We start from the raw sequence: 4,877 nt of genomic DNA, 5'->3' as shown, positions 1-4,877 counted from the left end.
TAATCACCCAAGGGGATAGAAAACTAGGGTATTAAGGGATGGGGTGAGGGCAAGACCGCTCCATGTATACTTCAGTATAATCTTTTTATCTTGAAACCATGTAAAGGCATTATTTATCCAAACAAAGAAAACTCAAAAACAATGTTTTGGAGGTGAAAATTACAAATGGACAAATCTCACAAACTGAACAGTGAACAAAAGACACCAGATACAATCAAATACATCCTGTGTGATTCCTTACTATCAAGTACAAAAATACATCTACGGGGTTAGAAATCAGGATTGGGGTTGCCCTGAAGGGGGCGCTGACAGGAAAGTTTCTGGGGTCTCACCATGTTCTGTTTCCAGATCCATGTGCTGGTTACATGGTTGTATTCCATTTGTAAGAATTCATCAAGCTGTACAAGTACAATAACATACACTTTTCTGTATGTATGTTTAATTTCAATAATGTTTTAATTAAATAAATATGTGGCCAGGCACGGTTACTCATGCCTGTAATCCCAGCACTTTGGGAAGTTGAGACAGAAGGAATGCTTGAGGCCAGAAGTTCAAGACCAGCCCGGACAACATAGTGAGACCCTGTCTCTACAAAAAAGTTTAAAAATAGCCAGGTGGCGTGGCATGCACCTGTAGTCTCAGCTACTCAGGAGGCTGAGATGGGAGAAGACCATATCTCTATATAAGTTAAAAAATATTTTTTGATGATTGGCCAGCGAATAGTGGCTCTCTTTTCCTCCCTGACTGTCTGAAGATAGGCCGCCATCATGAATGACACCGTAACTATCCGCACTAGAAAGTTCATGACCAACCGGCTACTGCAGAGGAAACAAATGGTCATTGATGTTCTTCACCCCGGGAAGGCAACAGTGCCTAAGACAGAAATTCGGGAAAAACTAGCCAAAATGTACAAGACCACACCGGATGTCATCTTTGTATTTGGATTCAGAACTCATTTTGGTGGTGGCAAGACAACTGGCTTTGGCATGATTTATGACTCCCTGGATTATGCAAAGAAAAATGAACCCAAACATAGACTTGCAAGACACGGCCTGTATGAGAAGAAAAAGACCTCAAGAAAGCAACGAAAGGAACCCAAGAACAGAATGAAGAAAGTCAGGGGGACTGCAAAGGCCAATGTTGGTGCTGGCAAAAAGTGAGCTGGAGATTGGATCACAGCCGAAGGAGTAAAGGTGCTGCAGTAAAGGCTACCTGTGTCCATTTTGGATTTTTCACGAGCAGATTAATAAACTAAAAACTTTCATGTGAAACAAAAACAAAAAATATATTTTTTTTTTAAAAAAATAAGTAAATATATACATAATGTTAGTGTATAGCTTCCTATCTGTAAAATGGGGATGATATCACCCGTTGACAGCAAAGCTCTCCTGCCTGAGGACACCCAGAATTCCAAGGGAGAACACAGAATGCTGTCATCATTCAAGCCCAATGTCATGCACGTCCATGTCACATGATCTAAAAGATTTTTCCAAAAGAAGTATGGACATGACAATGTTTTCATTAGTGCTGTCTCAGTTTCGAAAGAGATTTGGCCCCTATTGTCAAAGCCTGAAATTTCAGCTGCAGAGCAAGGGGGGAAGGGTCCCTGCAAACGTTTTTATGCATTTCTCGCTGAAACAAAAGACCAAAAATGGACTTTCCCCAAGAAGTGGTGGGAGGAGGGGCAGCCGGCACACATCGTCCCTGCACGGCCGCTCATTCCAGCCACCTACCATGCCTCCCGTAATGGAAACACCACATTTAAACAGGTGTCGTAACAGTAAAGGGGTCCTATAAATGGGAAACCCAGGAGGCCTTTCAGAGCTGGACAGCTGGTGCGAGAGGGAGGGTTAGAGACCTAAGTGGTTCCCAGACTTCCGGAGTCTGCTATCCTTCACCTCACACACTCTTAAACGTCCATTTGCCTCCACGAGCACACACACACCACACACATTAAATCTCTCAACAGGAAATTTCTTCCATTCTTAAATGGTCTCGACTAAATAAAATACCTTTGACAGAGTATTCTGAGGCTCTGGATTGTATTAAATGACAGGGGAAGAGGGAATGGGTTAGTTATTCTATACTAAACATTCTGCTCAGTCTAGCAGAGTCACATGGACACTCCGGACTGCTTGGCAGAGGGACACGAAATGAGAAGGGGGAGGGGAATGCAGTGGCCTTGACAGATGCAGAATTAAGGGGAGGGTGAGAATCAGTGAATCCCAGCCACATAACCACCCAGGTGCTGTTAGCAGTTGATGAGAGTGGATTTCATCGCATCCAGGTTGTGTGGCCTGTCATGGATCTAATCTCTCTATTTCTTCCATTTTTCATCTGTAAAATGGGATAGCAGTACTCACCTTTTGAGGAGTTCTTAAAGATAACATGTAAAGTATCAAAAAGGCCCAGTGCAAGCTGTGGTACACACCTGCAATAGTAGCTACTTGGGAAGCTGAGGCACAAAGATCACTTGAGCCTAGGAGTTCAAGACCAGTCTAGGCAACATAGTGAAACCTTGTCTCAAAAAAACATTAAAAAAAAAAAAAAAATGTTAAGGCCTAGCACAAAGGAAAGGATCAATAAAAGGTAGCAAGTACAGGCCGGGCACAGTGGCTCATGCCTATAATCTCAGCACTTTGGGAGGCTGAGGCAGGTGGATTACTGGAGATCAGGAGTTCAAGATCAGCTTGGCCAACATGGTGAAACCTGTCTCTACTAAAAATCCAAAATTAGCTGGGCGCCGTGGCGTGCGCCTGTAATCCCAGCTACTCAGGAGGCTGAGGCAGGGGAATCGCTTGAACCCAGGAGGTGGAGGTTGCAGTGAGCTGAGATCGCGCCATTGCACTCCAGCCTGGGCAAAAAGGGTGAAACTCCGTCTCAAAAAAAAAAAAAAAAAAATAGGTAGTGAGTACAATGGTCATAATCCTAAACACCACTTATAAAAGTATTTCATGTGGCTGGGAGAGGTGGCTCACACCTGTAATCCCAGCACTTCGGGAAGCTGAGGCAGGAGGCTCACTGAAGCCCAGGAGTTTGTGACCAGCCTAGGCAACATACTGGGACCCCCATCTCTGCAGATGAGCCTCTCTTCATGTCCAGCCTGTTCACTTCTTAAACTTCTGGTCCATAAAATCAAAGACTCAAGACACTGGAAGCTAGAAAGGACCTCTCAGAAACAACGTCTCACAGAAGAGGAATCCAAAGACAAGCTGTTTACAGTTTTCTTTTGTTTGCTTATTTTTGCTCTGAGGCATAGGAATGATTTAAGTGATAAGTTAATGATAGTGTTTTGTAAACGTTTGAAACCATTTTTAAAGTAGTAAACACGAAAAGTAAAGTCTACCTGAAAGTAAGGAAATGGAGAAAGAGAGAGAGATGGAGATACTGACTCAATTAACAGCAACAAAATAAAGTGAAATGATTAAGATTCCATTGCTAGTTAGGCTATGGTGAGTCCAATATACTCATATACTGATAAATTCATATTTGGATATATACATCAACTGATGAAGACCAATCAAAACTTTTGGAAGGCAGTTTGGCAATTCAAATCAAGAGCTATTTTTTACAATGTCGTATTTAATACATATTTAATACAGATCCCACATCCTGGGAATTTATCCTGAGAAAAATATGTAGAAAAGCAAGCAAGCAAGCAATATATACTTAAAGAATGTCAGGCTGGGCATGGTGGCTCACGCCTTAATCCCAGCACTTTGGGAGGCCGAGGTGGGCAGATCACTTGAGGCTAGGAGTCTGAGGCTAGGTTGCGCAATATGGCAAAACCCCTTCTCTATAAAAAATACAAAAGTTAGCCGGGTGTGGTGGTGCCTGCCTGTAGTCCCAGCCACCCAGGAGGCTGAGGTGGGAGGATCACTTGAGCCCCGGAGGTTGAGGCTGCAGTGAGCCAACATCATGCCACTGCACTCCAGCCTGGGCAACAGAGTAAGACCCTGTCTCAAAAAAAAGAAAAAAGAAAGAAAAGAAAAAGGTCAAAAAAGATTCTTAAAATAGTGATGAAAATAATACTACGTAAATGTTCAATTACAGAATTAGTTAAGCAAATGATGAACTCATGGAAATGTATGACCATTATAAATGAGAAGTATGAGGATAAAGTGGTCACAATATATAGGTTGATGATGCAACATTACCTGAAAAGAAACAAAAAAAAGCTGTATCTATTTAAGAGTTACAGTTATATAAAAAGTACATCCAAAATATGGATAAGAAAGAACAGAGAAAATCAAAAGCAACCAATGTGTTCCTATCCTAGGAATGTAGAAGAATGTCTCCTTTTAAATGCATTGTATTGTTCTTACAAAATCACGCAGTCAATAAAAATACATTTTAAACGAGTAAGCTGATCCATGTGCAGCGCAAAACCCCCTTTAGAAGCTACGCTTGCCCAACTGCCTAGAAAAATAGGTTGGGAAAGTCAAGCAAAGGCCTGAACCCTTATCAGATCTCAATTAGCAATTTCCTCACTTTCCCTAAAACCAATGCCCTCACCCCTCCCTCTGTGGTCATGCGCAATGAAGATTAGCATCAACCCTTGACCCAGCCACAGGCATTCAAGCCACACTCCTCCTATGAAAGTCTCCCTCTTTCTTCTGAAGGCTTAGTAATAGGTACAGCACTGTGGGATCATCTCGCCTCCCAGGCAAAATGTTTTCTCCGTGAGGTTAGGGAACTCAGCTTCTCTCTATTTCTACTTGCCCCTCAACCCTTACTACTCTACTAACTCCCTCAAGGATCATCCATGATTTTCTACCCATAGGCTCAGCATCCACCTACAAATTCTTCTGCAGCCATGTGCAGGTTAGGTCCTGGGCTGCTCAGTCCCTGTGACACTTCAAAAGACCCCAGGCCCA

The 4,877-nt window shown here is 42.7% G+C and overlaps 1 pseudogene across 1 annotated transcript; it reads left to right on the top strand.

Annotated features, from left to right (window-relative positions):
• The first annotated feature begins 709 nt into the window (after positions 1 to 709).
• Positions 710 to 1,261, top strand: LOC105520970 (annotated as a pseudogene). The gene has a single exon (XR_001003196.1). The product of XR_001003196.1 is annotated as a 40S ribosomal protein S24 pseudogene (transcript).
• Positions 1,262 to 4,877: the final 3,616 nt, after the last annotated feature.

Source organism: Colobus angolensis, unplaced genomic scaffold (genome assembly GCF_000951035.1).
Source record: "Colobus angolensis palliatus isolate OR3802 unplaced genomic scaffold, Cang.pa_1.0 Scaffold390, whole genome shotgun sequence".
Classification (NCBI taxonomy): Eukaryota; Metazoa; Chordata; class Mammalia; order Primates; family Cercopithecidae; genus Colobus; species Colobus angolensis.
The sequence above is the reverse complement of the archived record's forward strand: the minus strand, read 5'-3'. Positions and strand labels throughout refer to the sequence as shown.